Source organism: Gavia stellata, chromosome Z (assembly GCF_030936135.1).
Source record: "Gavia stellata isolate bGavSte3 chromosome Z, bGavSte3.hap2, whole genome shotgun sequence".
NCBI classification, from domain to species: domain Eukaryota; kingdom Metazoa; phylum Chordata; class Aves; order Gaviiformes; family Gaviidae; genus Gavia; species Gavia stellata.
The window spans coordinates 16,904,230-16,920,872 of NC_082637.1; the positions used below are offsets into that span (position 1 = coordinate 16,904,230).

Sequence of the window (16,643 nt, forward strand, 5' to 3'; positions counted from 1 at the left end):
ACTGCCTATAAATGGCCAGGACACAGATAAATAAATAGCTAGCGTTTGCAGAAATTAGGGAAGCATTTCTCTCAATAGCTCAAGACATTAAAAAATATGTTGTTAGGCTAGAGTATGGGGAGAAGAATAGCTGGATACTTTAAAAGGGAGTTGAAAAGCAGTAAGAGATACATCAGCATAGCAAAGGAAACTTCCAAATCTAACATCCAGAGGGACTTCCATAATGTCTGTAGATACCTAAGTATTTGAGGGAAGGGAGAAGAGGTAGTGACCATGAACTGAGCTGGCAGCATTCAGAGGCGGAAGGAACATTAGCCTGCTCTAGAGAAGATAAATGAGACCTTAATATTAAAAATAGAAAGGAAGATAATGATCATACCAAATTTGTACTTCGGAGTGTAGTGATTCAACACTTAGAGGATAAATGACGAGTGGCACATGTCTGAATGCTGCGAAGAGTCTAGGAAACATAGAGGAAAAGTGATCATCCTTTTTGAGAGGCAAATTGACCCTCTTCTCTTTGAGCAACATGAAAATGATCCAGGTTATTATAGCTGGAGAAAGGACTAAGTGATTCAGTGCATCTGCTCTGGTGCTATCAGTAAGAATCAAGTCATTCTCCTCTGTTGTAATCAAATGTAATTAGGTCAAGAATGAGCAAGTGAGTATACTTCAGGCTTAGCCTGCCAGCATTCGATTTTGATTTAGGCTTGGTTCTGCAGTTTTATCAGCTTCACATGCCTTGAAAGAGACCATTTCAGTTTGTGACCCAGGATGCTCTGCAGCTGTTTATCATTCCCATTTTAGCAAAAACACAAGGTCTATGAACAAAACAGCAAGAGAAAACAAGCAGCAAAACTGTAACTGACAGCATTCATTAGTTCATTCTGCTATTAATGAATGCACAGTTCAACAGCAATATTTTCTTTTTCATTTAGTTTAATGACAAATGTTCCCATTGGACTCAACTTTTACTTTTGTAACAATAATCATGGTCTTCATTTTGCTAGAAAACAGTGTGATGATTACCACCCAATGGGGGCAGATGGGGATTAGACTCTACTATATACAATATTGTGTATATTTGTAAAATTAGCTCTTCTGTTTGATAGATATTATGTGAATGAGACTGGCACAAAAGTTTTTGTTTGTTTCTTTTCCCTCTAGTCCCATTGCCCTGTGATTTCAGAGCTCACCACAGTTCCCAGCCCTGCTTTGTTTATGAGACACCGAGTCCATTCTTAGAGTTGGTGCTCTCAGACCAGATGCAGTAGGCTCTAGAAAGGGAGCTCAAATGTTGCCAAGCAAGGTGCCCTGTAATTATTTATCTCATGAAGTAAATGGCTCAGTGTTATACCTTCATGCAGTGGCCTTCATGCTTGAACTCAGGTGCTGCATTTCTTGCTGCAGCTTCTGTGGGCAGCAAAGCTCTCATGAGTACGTGAATGGTTAGGCCCTGCGATGCAGCCATTATTTGAGGCAGGCAGACAAAAAACCAGCAAATATTTTAAACAGCAGAGTTCAGAGCAGTATCCATCTCCTAGCATTAAGAATTCACAATTTAATGATATAGATGAAAGAGTCAACTCAGAATAATATTAAAACTCTGTTTCTGACAAATATCTTCACTGTCTCCTTTCTCTAACGCACTTATTCAAACAGATCTTTTAATCATATATCTCTAGAAACTTGCAAAAAAAAAAATTCTTGAGAAAAGGAAGATACTTTCCCCAACCATGCACTAGGGAAGGAGTTAACTGACTTGTGATAACAGAAAAGCTCATGAGTCCAAGTTATTGCAATCATGGGTGCCGAGAAAAATAATCAGATCAGTGACCAGATAAGAGACTCTTGCTCCAACAAATCTTTCAAATTTATAGTTCAATTACAAGAATGGGCTTGGAATGATAATAAGGAGCCTCAGCGTCCCAGAAAATATTAAGCTGAACCGAAGCAGAGTTGTGCAGCTGAAAACGTGGAAGGAGAGGTGGGATCTGAGAATTCTGGCAAAGGTTTGGAAAGAATATTAATATAAATGTGTTAATGTTTTCCTTTTACATGGAACAGACTCCAGAAAGTGGGGCTTGGTGTAGGATGCAGCAGCTGAAAGGGCCAATTGAGACAATGAGGACAGCTGCTCTAGTGTTTTTAATTCCAACTGTGTTCTTCTGAACTGTGATCTCCAAAAGCTGTGTCGGGGGTTGCGGGGGGGGAGGGGGGCAGGGGGGTTGTGGTTGGAGATCACCAGCTGGGAGGAAAACTCTCAGAAGTTTACACAAAGCACCATTTAAAACCTGAGTGCATTGGCTCAAAACAAGCTTTCAGTTGGGTTACATAGACAGAAAACTCGTATGTGTTTAGATAGAGTATAATAAAAAACCCCTTGTTTTTACCCTACTGAGTTTTAAATTATGGAAATTAATTAGAGACAGCCCAACAAGGCAGATGATCATGGCTACATCCGTACTACTAAATGAAACAGAACCAGTCACAGATGGGCAATGCCCACACTACATACCTTTTGGCCACAGGTTTCGTTTGGGCCCCCATCCAGCACTTGTTTAGCATGACGATTATTTCTGTGAGGCAGCTAAAATTGTGTGAAGGCTCAGGTTTCAGTCTGCCAGACCGGTGTTTTCATAGCATGAAACTGAGAGCATGCATTGCATACACCTGACTTGTACCATGCTGTGTACCTGGGGATACAGACGCTGCTGGGGTAGCACTAGAAGACTGTGTGAGAGCAAGGAGCCAGCCCCAGTGGTTTAGGCTTCTCCATACTGTCTGCAGGAAGCAGTCCCTGGCAAGTGTTTTCCCCCCAGCATTAACTGGGACTTGTTGACTCAGTTCAAAATTATGCCAAGGAGCGTGTTAAGTGATGTGGGTGATTTAGGGCCCAGTGGGTGAGCTCATTGCCTGGTCCTGTTTTATTTAGTGATATGGTGAAAATATTTTCATTGACATAGAGCAGATGGGATTTAGTACAAGATGAGAAAGGGAGTGCAGAACTGATGACTGGATGTGGTTTTGCCAGCAATGCTTGGGGAATCAGGGTGCATACATGCATGTACTCCTGTTAGGAGCTCTAAATGCACTGCCTGTCCTGCTCCTCATGTGGCACGGCTTCTCTTCTTCCCCGGTAGCAATGGCCACTCTTCCCCCAGCAATCACCAGCTCCATCCAGCACTGCAGTGACTGTGGCTTGCTCTAAAGGAGGGACTATGGGCAGAAAGATGTATCAGACAAGAGATTTTGTACTGAGAGAGGCAGTATTAATAAGACAAAAAAGACAATTCCCTGAACCCTGAAATGTGTGATCTGAACTATGTAGGCTCTGAGGAGCCTCAGCAGAACTTAAGGCAGGGTTGAATTTCTGGGAGCCTCCCAGAAGCCAGGCACTTCGCTCACACTAGATTCAGCAGGCAGACCACACCAGGGCTGATGCTCTGCAACTGGGATTTCAGATTTTGTGGCTCCAGGGCAGCCAGATCCAATATATGGGAGCAAAGCACCTGAGTTTCCCACCTCCAACTGAAGCCGCAGGCTTGGGACCTTGGGCAGCAAAACTAAGATGACAACTGATATTCATGTGGGAAGTTTTTGAATTACATTCTCAGAAATGCAGTTCACCGGAAATTTCAAAATGTTTGGGGTTTGGTCCAAATCAAAACAAAGCAAACAGAAAGGAGTGAAAAATAAAAGTATTTCCATTGAACTGCAAATTCTCCTTTTTGGTCAGCTCAGCAGCAGGATTATTAGAAAAATGAAGTACAAGGTACAATCAGGGGAATCTCTGTTCCTATTAGAATCAACCATTGTGGCAGCCTCATCCCTGAAAGTGGACTAAAGCAGCTTGATAAAAGCAAAGTGAAAGCAGAGAGGCAATAAAGTAACTATCAATATGCCTAGGGAAAGCACCAGGGAGGAGGTGAGTAATTCCAGGTAAAGGACCATTTTGACCCACAAAGAAAAAGATTTTTGCAGTCCATAAATATATTTTAAGCTGAAATGAGACAGATACTCATAACCATTAGAGAAGCTGAGTTCTGATGCCCTGATCTCAACCCCGTGTTGCTTAATATAGAGTTTGGGAGAGTTCAAGATGTTTTTATGATACAATAGCTGGAAATAGTGGACCCCTGCATCTAAACTGCAGGAGAGGTGTTGAAGAACATCATCCTCCCCTCTCTGCCCATGTAAGCAGCAGTTGGGAGTCAATGGTGTGTACTTGTATCTCATGTCACTAGCTGTCAGAATGTATGTAGGCTATATACCTGATCCTATAGGTTGCAGATGTCTGTGTTGCACTTTTTAGCAGTTATTCAAAATGTCCTTCTATTTCTCATTTTGTTCTCTCTGTAAACTTCATTAAAATTTGCAGATCTGGGGAAAAAATAAATATGGGTCAGTCCCAACATGTGAGTAGATTTACAGCCATGACAATATTTTGTTGGAACCACTGAAACATGCACATACCAAAAGACAGTAATCTTACTGTCGTAATCCTTGTTTGGCCTGCCCCAGCCCATCCTACCCAGCTGTACATTACTCTGAATTTCTCCACTGCAGATAAATGGATGGGGCTTGGATGTTGCAGTCCTTTAGGTGGCTATGAAATCTCAGCATTGAAGTTCTACTTCTGTAGGGTGTCAGAAACAGCATCTGTGTTCCACGAATAACAGAAGCTATGCTTTCTCACGTTATGTTTCCAGAATTACAAACTTCCCTTGCATTTCCCTGACCCCAAGAAAGTTAATAGCTTGTTTCATATTTTAAATTCAACTTCAAGAACCCAACAGGAATACTCCAGTGGCCTCCTGTGCAGAGGCTTTGGCGAGACATGGATTGATCCGGGAGTGAAGGCAGAGGCAAACAGACCTTTAACCCTCGGTGTGCAGCAGAGACCCAGCCCCGGCTGCTGGCCCCCTCGGCATGTCAGGGCTACATCTGCCCCAGGGGTAATAGCTGAAAACTACTTCAAGGTTATAAAAGTAAAAGTTTGAACTTAGGAAAATGGGAAACAGCAGTTTTGTGACAGTTTCTCACTAGAAGAAATACACGTAAACATGTTGTGTAGTGAGTGTATAATATAGCACACATGAAGTCATGAGCACGCTCGCTGGGGTGAAGGTCAGTGGTGTTCTTGCTAAACAGCACGCATGCAAGCAGCACAAGTCTCTTAATGTTACAGGGCCCTCTTCTTGGCTGTGTCAAATATTTTATGGGATTATTTCTGTACAAGCTATTTCTAGATGTGGCCTGTGTCAGAGGTTTTGGCTGGCTGGATATCTAAGCATCTGTTTACAAGGGTTAGGATGGATGGAATGTTATCAAGTACAGTCAGAGGGAACGGGAAAGGACACATCTGCTGGTGCTCCGCTTCAGGGCTACAACTCTTCAGATTAAAAATAAAATAAAAAAGCACGCTAGGTAAATGTCACTGCCATTGTGTGAAGCCATTTAAACATTGCATTTGCAAATGACTTCAGGGCTGGTATCTCAAGTTAACAATGACAAATAAAAGCACAGTTCAACTCCACCACCACAGAGAAGAGAAAGGTGGGACTGGCATAGAAGTTTGATAAAAGACCTCTTTTCCCTGTTTGGCTGTTTGCTCTTCCTGTTCTTTCTGCTCATGTGGTCAATATAAAAATCCTTTTAAAAAAAAAAATCTTCAAAGAGAAAGAACAGGAAAAAAGTGATATGTTTAGCTTTAATTTTATATACAATGTGTCCCTCTGTATGTATGCAGTCATTTCAAGTGCTTTATAGCATATCTGAACAAATTTAATTAAAAAAGACAAATGTGCAGAGTAGAAAGGATTGCAACAAGCCAAGTTAAAAGTTTGAGGGAATGCAAGACCTCAACAAGAGGAGTAAGAAAACCTATAACATGACTAGAAAAATGACCTTGTTGGCAAAACATAGACTTATGAGTATGATAGCTCACGTAATAGGACTATATAATAGTAAACGATATAGCTCTGCACTGATCCTGAACTCGAGACAGGGGAGGAGGTTGGACTCTTTGAAAAGCCTCTGGGTGACAATGAGAGAAGAGGAGGACACAACTGCTACTATTGTTAGACCAAGCCACCTGAATAGAGAGTATCAGCTGTGGAAGCTTTTTTTATAAATAACATAACAAACCATTCAATGCACAGGACTGGAGAGTCACAAGAGAGTTTAACTGTCCGAAGAACAGTCAGGAAAGGAAAATATCAGGACAGAGATCAATTGACAAGTTCTAAATTGAAAAGCATCAGTCACCATTTCTGGTGCAGTATTGAAAACAGAGGAGAGGCTCTTCTGGATGTGGTTCTAACCAGTGAAGTGTAGTTGTTTGAGAACAGGACAAGGAAAGGCAACTTGCAAACAGTGAATATGAAATTACAGAGTTCACAATCCTAAGCAAGAAAACAAGGGAAAAGGAGGAAATCATGGACCTGAAGCAGGCAAACTTCCATCAACTTAAGTCAACAATAAAGTCAAAGGAAAATGTAATTAAGTTGTTGTGGCAGAAAATATAACCTATCCCTATCAGAAGGGGAAAAGTACTGAGAGATGAGTTTAGGTAAGCCAGAAGCTTTTAATTGATCTCCAGCTCACAAAGTTCCACCTGGAAAGTGGAAGTCAGATCAAATTCTAAAACATATAAAATAACAGCACATCGGTATAAAACTCAATCAGAAAACTAGGGCACAAACCCAACATACAGCTAGAAAACACTGCAAAAGTTAATGTGCATTAACAATAGGGAAGAGCAAGGAAAATGTTGATTGTTTTTCCTGTCTATTTGGGGGAGTAGGGGGAGAAGGCGATGATATAACTGATGATCCCAAGAAGGTCAGAGTATTTAAAACCTTTTTTGCATGTCAGCTGCAGGCACATGACTAGCATAATTAACATTCATGACAAAGGGTTAAGAACTCAATCTACAACAGGGGAGAAATAGGACAGGAGAGCGTTACAAAATGTTCTCAAGTTAGCGAGACCAGATAGACTATGGCCTGGGGTATTTTAAGAATGAGGTGAATTAGTCAGATTAGCTACTGCTTGAGAATTCATGAAAGATGGCTAAGAGATAAAAGACTGGTAGAGGACAAAAATAACAGCTGCCTTTTAAAAGAAGAGGGGAGAGAGCAGAGGGAAAAGAGCCTGGAAATAATAAACTAATCAGTTTAATTTCACCTCACAGAAAAAAAAAAATCTAGAATCCATCAAACTATTTGCAAACACTTGAAAGATAGCACAAAAAGTAATAGCATAAAAACTAATTTGCTAATGTGTATCTTTTAAAACCCATTTACTTTATTTTGAAACTGTCATATCACAAAGTTAGGGTTTTACAGGGAACTTTATTCAACATTTTTATTAACAATCTGGATAAGAGTCTTATTAAACTTGCAGATGAGACAAAGTTGGAAAGAAATGCAAACATAGATATGTTGGAAGACATAACTGAAATTCAGAATTATCTTGAGAAATTGCAGTAGTGAATGAAAAATGGATGAAATGCAACAGGGATGATACACTGCCTTTAGGAGGGAATAATCAAATGAAATAAAAACAATACAGGCCAGGGAATGACTTTTTAAGAATTAGTTTTTCAGAGAAGTACCTGGAGGTAATAGGCCACAAACTGAAGATGTATCAAAACTAACAATCTATTGCAAATGCAAGATACAAGGAATATGCTGTGATCTATAAACAGCTGTATAGCCCTCAAGCCTTCCTTTTCTTGGCACTGCTAGAACCTTGGGTAGAGGACTTGGACCCCTTGGGGCACTACACTTCAGAAAAGACATGGGCCAACTGGAGAAAGGCGAAAACAGTGCAAGTGATTAGGGGTAAAGAGAATGTGATCTATGATAAAAGATTTTATAAACAGAGATTATTTGGACTAAGAAAGAGAAAAGACTGAGAAGTACATGGAAATTCTTTTCAAACACAGAAGAAAATAATCTGACCACCATTTCCACCATGGATAGAGGAATTCAGAAGTTTAAGTTGTAGCAAGAATAAAGGTTAGGCATTAAGAAAAACATTCTAATAAGAAACTTGTGAATTTCTGATACAGGTGGCTTTGGCAGGTAGAGGGGGTTTTTATCACTGACATTTGTTAGAAAAGTTAGTCAAGAAAATACGAAGAATTAGGTAGGGACAGTTAATCCTTCTCTGGGATACATGAATGAACTACATCAGGAGTAGGTAACCTGTAGGAGCATTTGGCTCCTCAGTAATTCAAATGTGGTTACCATGTCAAAGTGATGACATGTCAAGCATGACAAGTACATGATGAGCAGGTGGTCTGTTCTGTTATGGGAGCTACTGCTCAATCTGAGTCTCCACCTAACAAAAGAAGTAGTCATCAGGTCCTGCTTAGAGTGAAGTCCCCTATTTTCCTGGAACCCAGCTTTATATTCAGCTTGCTCCTCATCCCATGATGGAGTTCTGGAGTCCTGTAAGAACATTGTTGTTCATAGGACCCCTGCTCTTTGGTGTCTCCAAGGCATATGGTATGCATCGTATGGCTTCTGTCCAAGGTAAAACATTGTTATGGCTTCTCTCTCAAGGTAAAACATTGTTATGCAGCTCCATTAATCGGAAAGGCTGGACACTCCCCGAACTGGATAGCTCTTGAGGTCATTTCTCTGCCAGCTGACTGTTGCCCTCACTGCCTTTCAGTACTGTCATGAGCACTGAGAATCATTGAAGTACAATCATGCAGGATGACACGAGTTTGAAATAATCTTGTGCAGCAATTTCAGCCAGGTAGTGGTTGAGGGCCAAAGGACATTAGATCATGTGGATGGACAGCCAAATATTTTTCTACAAATGGAATGGAAAGCCCATGGGAGAACCCCATGGAGGAGAGAAGGACTTGTCGAGCAAGAACAAAAGGGTCCAGAGATCTGCATTTTGACTGCAAGGTAGTTATGGCTCAATTAAGATTTCTGAAGGGACAACTATCAGTGTAAGCCCATCAGCAAAAAGGACTCTATAACAGGGAAACCTGGGAACTACAGACCACTGGGCCTGATTTTTACACCTGATTAAATGGATGATATAGAATAGGGTTGGGAAGCACATGAACGAACATGGTCCTTTGGGAGAGTCAAAGCGCTATCTCACATCATCTTATGAAGTTTCACGTATATAACAACACTCTGCTTTGAAAGACACTCCTCTGTAAAGCATTTGAATGACATTCTAACAAAATAATATTAAGACAAGTTTTTCCTCTACTGATGTTATGTTTTTCTCAAAATGGTGAGCTGATGTAAAAAACCAAGCTCTTCAGAAAAAGGTTAATGTCATCCTCAGTAGAAAGCATATTGGTTATGTACAGAAGGCAACAACACACATTCTGTCAGCCTGTCTGTCTTGAATTCCTTGCTGTCACACACACTTAAGACCTGTCAATTACAGACTTTAAGATGAATCATAAATTAAAGGATGCTACTGTTCCTGGAACTAGCAGATTTATGAAAACAACAAAGTAAGTTATTTTGTGGGTTTGTTTTCATTCTTCAACTAGCCCGAGAAATTTAAATCTCCTCCTTTATACATTATGACCTTGGCCAAATTCTTGTCTGTTGTCTTTTGCATAGTAATACTAGTGTTTTAGCTTACAGTGAATTTGAGTACCCAAATAATCAAACACAGTCTCTGCCCAAGCTTCTGTGATCTCCTTTCCACCTAAATCTGACAGACAAGAGAACTTGGGGCGGAGAGGGGAAACGTAGCAAAAGTTGCAGAAAAATGCTCATAAAATGTGGGTAGACAACGAGTGCATGCTCTGAGCAATAAAATGTAAAATACTTTGGAAAGTGAACCAGTTAGGCCTCTAACATATTGGAATTTAGGAATTTAAGTGCAGGAAAGCAATCCAAGAAAACCTTGTTTAATGTGCTTGAACATTTGAGACACTTTAGACACTAGCATTTTAGGCAGAAGCTTCAGTGGACAGCTAAACTTGTGCTATTGGCAGAAGGAAATGGAGGACAATGTGTACGCATAGCTGGAGGAAGCGGTCTTAGGCTCTGGATTTTGGTTTTGCAGTATGTGCCTGGTCACAATTTTCAATAAGCACTGAAAAGACTAAGGACGGGATTCAGTTAAGATCCACAGAGCAACACGTGCACATTATTTATTTTAAAATTGATTTATGTTTTTCATTGTTCATTTGCAGTAGTTCTTCTGGCTAATGTACCTGTAGGATGCAGGACAGCCTGTGTAGTGCTGGCAGCAAGCCAGGACACTAGGTTCGAAATTCCTTGCCTTATAAAAAATGGCACTGAATATACTGGCTGAAGCAAAATCTTCACTTCTACTCTCCTCCATCTCCCTTCTTCAGAAACAAAGCAAGCAAAATACCTCCATTGTCACTTTTCTTTTCCCAGAGGATCAGAAAGTTAACATATTAATTACACAGCCTGATAGGTTTTTGTTTTATATTAGCTGTAGATAAAGACATGATGGATGCCTTAGAAACAACACAGAGAGCAAGAGACTGCAGGCTGTGGCAGGGTGTTCCTTCATTTTCCTTTCTCACTTTGCCTATGCTTTCCTCTCCTGCATGCATGTTCATATTGATTCCTTAGAGATTAGTTCCTTAAAGAAAATTCTCTGTTTCCACAGATATTTGTTAGTTACATGAATATTCCACTTTCATGTAAAGTATTCAGGGGAGCTTTGCTCTGTAGCTTTAAAGGAAGTAACCCAGACAACCCACAACCTAAAATTTTCCACATATTCAGAGGCTGAGAGCAGATCTGCTATTAAATATTGCTTTTATTTTTGCATACAGCAAGGACTGTGCATTCCCAGCTCTTGGTACAAGTCTGATCGTGGTTGGAATATGCATTTTATTAGTGTGGTTTCTTTTCATTGTAAGCAATCGTGTGCCATAACAAAATAACCTAAATGGTACTTTTTTCTGCAACTTAATTTATGATGGAAATTTAGATTAAAAGAGTGCTTCTTTTCTTTCAGCTATTCTTATATCTTACATGAATAGAGGACATTAAGAAGGTAAAGTGAGGAAAGAGGAGGCATTAACTTACCCACTGCACAGAATTTTGACTTGCTCCTATCCTATGAACAGAAATTTTAACGGAACACACAATATGTTCTTAAAAGATTGATTTACTCCCTATAGAGGTTATCACTTAAGTTTCACACAGCACCAGTGGACTTTTTTTTATTTCCTGAAGTTTTCTACAATCGTAACATAAAGGGGGAAGCACACATTTATCTGAACAAGTCTCTATCTTATTTCTAAAAGACTAACATGTTTCTTTTACATCCTCTATTTTTTTGTTACCATCTAAATAAGATCAGTGGAGATTAATTGGAGAAAGATATTATGTTACTGAAAAAATATGGATTCATAGTCCCTGTGCCTGGAGGCCAGTAACAAGTGGAGTACCACAGGATCAATACTTGTACCTGTCCTGTTTAACATCTGTATCAATGACCTGGGGGAAGTAATGTGCACTCTGATCAAGTTTGCAGATAACACCAAACTGGGGGGACCAGTCCATATGCTCACAGGCAGGGCTGTCCTCCAGTGGGACTTAAGACAGGCTGGAGGAATGGGCTGATGGGAACCACGTGAAATTCTGCCAGGACAAATGCAAAATCCCTCCTGTGAAGAAAGAACCCCGTGCAGTGATACAAGCTGAGGAATGACTGCATGGGGAGCGGTCCTGCTGAGAAGGACCTGGTGGACTAGGTAGACAGCGAGCTGACATGTGCCCCAGCAGCAGTGAAGGCCAACAGCATCACAGGCTGTGTGAACAGGAGCACAGCCAGAGAAGATCAAGAGAAGTTATTATCCTCCTTCACTTGGCAGTCATGACATGACATCTTGCATACTGCATCCAGTTTTTCCCCTCTCCCTACAAGACAGACATTGCCAAACTGGAGCGAGCCCAGTGGAGGGCCACCTCAGGGTGGTGGAGCTTAGGGGCTGGAGCATCAGCCCTGTGAGGAGAGCCTGAGGGATGGGGCTGCTTCAGCCTGGAGAAGGGAAGGCTTTGGGGGCACCTCAGAGCAGCTTTACCCTTGCTACAAGCAGGTGACTGAGAAGACAGAGCCAGGCTCTCCACAGCAGTGCATGGTGGCAGGAGAGACAATGAGCATAAGTTGAAATGAGAAGTTCAGACTGGAGAAGAAAGGAAACCCTTTTCCCCATGGAACAGGTTGCCCTAAGATGTTGTGCAGTCTCCATCCCTGGAAGTTTTTGAAACCTAGCTGAGTAAAGCCCTGAGCAACAAGATTTGACCCTGCATTGAGCAGGAGGTTGGACTAGAGAGCTCCTGAAGACCCTTCCGAGCTGAATTTTCCTGTGATTCTATGCTTGTGTTAAACAAAAAGCAAAGAAAATGGATAAAAACATAGATTTAAGCTGCAAGTAAGAATATGGAATATGAACAATGTCTTGATTTTATTTCAGTCTCCTGCAGTTTTCCATGCAGTTTTGAAAAGTAAAAACTTTTTCTTTTTTTTTTGTAATTTAATATAAGTAGTTCCTCACTCAAGAGAAACACATTCATCCCCACTCAAACTGGAATTTCAAACTACTCAGACTAGACCGCAGAGTCTCAGGCCTTGTCTAAAAGCTCAGCAGGTAGAGCAATATCAATTAAGAGTGCATTTTGCAATATTGTATCGGCAAAATGCCCAGCAACAAAAAAGTCGCTTTATTTCCTTCCAGTATAAACTCCACCAGTCAAAGAAACCCTTTTTTTCAAGCATGGACCCTCCACGTGGATCCTATTATATTGATCTAGAAATGTATGTATTAACACAGCTTTTTCAGAATATAGGAAACTATTGCCTGCTAAACCAAGCAACCAGAGTTTGACTGGTATAACTCCACCTATAGCAGATTTTACTAATATAGCTACCTTTATGCTGTACAAGCGCAGACATAAGCCAATGCTTACAATAGGCATTTACAGCTAGTCTTGCAGAAATTACTGCCAATCATAATATAATGTGCGCTTGCTGTAGCCACTTTAAAGGGAAGGAAGCACTTCCAGGTGAAGAACTGTTATGATCTGAGCAGTTGGAGTCCTATTTGACATGCTGTTGATAAACACTGCATTATACACTAACATAAACAGAGAGCAAAACCAGATTCAGCCATCATTTTGTCTTCTGTGCCTGGTTCCAGAGCATCACACTCAGAAAGGAGAGGACTTTTTGGAATGGACTGAAGTGGGAACCACGTGTATACAGTACTTAACATTAGCTGGTGTTGGTATCATTGGGTATTATGTCAGAACAAAGAGTCAGTATTCAGGTATCCTTACTGAGTGTATTCAAGCCAGACTTGCTTTTCCAGTCTTTTTAAGGGGATTGGAGGGAATCTGGAAGAGTGATAATACAGCATAAATGAAAGGGAATAAACATTTAAAAAAAGGGAAGTACATGGGCATACATGAAATTGTACGTAGTTTGAAAGGTAGATGTTTCCTAACAGATGTATAAAGAATATAATAGATTCCTATATTGTTGTTGACCTAAATTTAAGATTCATGCTTCATAAGATATCAAACTCAGATATTCTGAAGATAATTTCCATTGATGATGAATATACTACCACAGACTAGCAGCACAGAATAAGTGTATTATAATATCCCCCCAAATCCTCCAATGAAAGTGAGTATACTAGTTATTAAAGAAAAGACAGACTTTTTTTTTTCTTTTTTTTTTAAATGAGAGGAGCCAAGAGATTACTGACCATCTATTATGCTATTTACTTGTATTGGAGCAATGAAGAAAATTAAAAATATTTATCCTACAGACATGTAACACACACCCTTGTGCTTTTGCAGCTCTAGGACTAGCTGCAGACAGTGTAGAGACTCGAAACCTAATTTAAGGGCAACGTCCTAATTATTAAAAAAAAAAAACCCAAACGAAATAAAATTCTCTTGTTTTCCAACTTCAGAGAATCTATTTCACAAACTTCCAGCCCTCTCCTACCCGTGTGCTGATGACCATCACCCCTCCAAAGACTTCTTGCTATCCCAAGCCAGGACCCCAAACCAGCACCTACCTACAACTCTTACCAGTCTCCTATCTTCCCAGCCCCATCCACATCCCCGCAAGTTTTCTGACTGAAAAATTACTTTGGCTGCTTTTGCCTAAATCAGGTCTTGTTGGCAGTGAACTGTGTTTGACCTTAATCCCACCCGCCATGTGAACAAGTAAAAAACACTGTCCAGTATACAGAAAGTGCAGGGAGGTATAAATGCAGAATATATAATAAATCTACTGATTTACTATTATCTATGCTTATCCATACATATAATGAGGGAGCAGTAAAGTATTTTCCCTGTTTTATCTATGTGGTATTTTAGACGTTCAACTCTTACTGCTACTTAGCCAATACGAAATAGTTTGTAATAATCTCATCTCAGATTTTATTATGTTACAGGAATGTTGTATTAAATAAACGCCATAAACATCTCTGGAGCTGGAGTACACGTCTTCCACTTCTAACGCAGTGCTCCAGCCACAAAACTATACAGCCAGGCTCAGGTCGGTGGTTGCAATTTCTAACGGAATGGGTTACTAATCATGCTTTGCCATAGCTTCAGTAGCAGCAGGTAAGAATGAAAGGCCTGAGGAACAACCGCTAATTTGGCAGCACACACATCTCGTGGAAGATGTGGATATGAAGCCCCTAACCAGTAGTAAGAACCGAAACTTAATGTCCTTTGCAAATATATTAATGGAAAGGCTATGGTATTGCCCGACAGTGTTGAAAGACTGTAGAGTTCTGTTTCCGTGATTTTTTAAATTAGGAAAAGTCAAGAGATGGTTCTGGTGAAGGAATAAGATTATCTGTGTGCCCTTAGTTTAAAACCTCAGTGACACTTCTGGCAGATAGTTATCCGCACGTCAGATTTCAATTCCCTTAAGGCAATCGAAAATTGACAAGGTCACTTCTCACGGTCCGTCTTGCCCCAGCTATGTGTTTTTACCCCCTCATTTGGTCTGGCACTCACGGGAGTGGGCAGAGAGCCAGCCCGCGGTGACAGCCTGGCTGAGGACTGATCACTTGCTGTTTGCAGGTCAGTCTTTGAGGCTCACCAGCTCCCTGAAGCCAAGCAGCACCCAGCCGCACAACTGCTGGTGCAAGAACAAGGGAAGGGCAGCACCAACCGGAGCAGCGAAAGGTGCCAGGAACTGCACTGTCCCTGGCCACCGTAACCCAACAACTTCCATGTGGTGGCACCAGCATTCGTGTTCATTGAACCACAGCAGGGAACTCGGGTGAGCTACAATTCTCTGCTATTCTGGGTTAATTTCAGAGGGGGCTCTGCATCGTGGCTTACCAAATGATTGGGAAACTCTTGCAACACGGGCTTGTGTGGCTCTTGTCCCACCTCCGTTGTATGAGGAAGCCAGATGCTGAGCAAGCATGGGGGGGGGGGGGGGGGGACCAGGCGCTGGAAGGGCCTTAAAGATCGGTATGTCACTGCTGAAGTCACCTTTGCACATGTGAGTCTGTCTCTGGTACTTTCTCAACGTAAGTGATGCCTAAATAAAATAAACTGATGGCACTGCGCTCATTTTGACTCTTTTCTTTCCTAAGGTGTTTCTCAAAAGAGAAATCTGCATTATTGTAGGAAAAGTCCAAGCAGTCATTCTCCCTTTTCCTGGAGCTGACGTCTACGCTCGCATTACCCTGCGTGTGCTCTGCCAGACACCTGGTAGAGGAAGGTGCCCATCTCTGCACCCTCAGCCGTTCAAAACCATTTCATTTCTCGCCGGCAGCCGCACGCGCGGCAGGCTGACACCCCCTTCTCCCTGAAATCGGATTCACCGCCCTCCTGAAAACAAACCGGGGCGCCAGCCCAGCCCTCACCGGCAGACGCCGGCGCCGGGAGCCCGGGCCCTCGCCCACCTCCAGCGATCGCCGCGGAGATGCCTGCGGCGGAGGGGAGTAACTTCCCCGCGCAGCCCCCCGTGCCCGCAGCGCGGAGCTGGCGTCCCGGGAGGGCACTTCTCCCCCCCGGGCAGGGAGAGGCGCTGCAGTAGCCGCCGCCTTCCCCTAGACGGAGCCCCGCGGCGCAGTGAAAGTGACAGGCACCGGCCGGGGCTCCGTGGCGGCCGGGCCGCCAGCCGCCCTCCCGGGGACGCGCCGAGCCGCCCCCGCCCCGCCCCGCCAGACATGTTCCCCCGGCGCGCCGCCGGCCCCGCTCGCTGACCCCCTCCTCCCCGCCACGGGCGGACAGCCAGCTGCCGAGCGGGACGCGGCGGCCATGGGAGGGGGAGGAGGAGGCGGCGGCGGCGGCGGCCGCTGCTGAGCGCCCCGCGCCGCGGCGGGCAGGGCAGGCGCGGAGGAGGCTGCGGGCCGGCGGGGAGCGAAGTGAGTGCTGCCGCCGCTGCCGGGGGGGGGGGGGGGGGGAGCGGAGGTGCGGTGGGTGTGCGGGCAGGGGCGGTGGGCTGCGCTTCCCGCCGTCCCCCGCCCCGGCCTGACCTCCCCGCCCGTCCCGCCCCGCCCCGCGGGAGGGGTGCGGGCTCAGCTCTGCGGCCGGCCGCGCTCGCTCGGCGTTGTCGGTCGTTGCCGCCTCAGAAGTTGGGGCTGGCCCCGGGCGGAGGGAGCGCGATGCCCG

The 16,643-nt window shown here is 43.1% G+C and overlaps 1 protein-coding gene across 1 annotated transcript in view; it reads left to right on the forward strand.

The window, feature by feature from the left end:
• Positions 1–16,385: 16,385 nt before the first annotated feature.
• GHR (growth hormone receptor) overlaps positions 16,386–16,643 on the forward strand; it is a 127,210-nt gene continuing 126,952 nt past the window's right edge. Inside the window, exon 1 of the mRNA XM_059834431.1 lies at positions 16,386–16,396. The gene's annotated coding sequence lies outside the window, so the exon portion shown is untranslated. The remainder of the gene's footprint in view (positions 16,397–16,643) is intronic.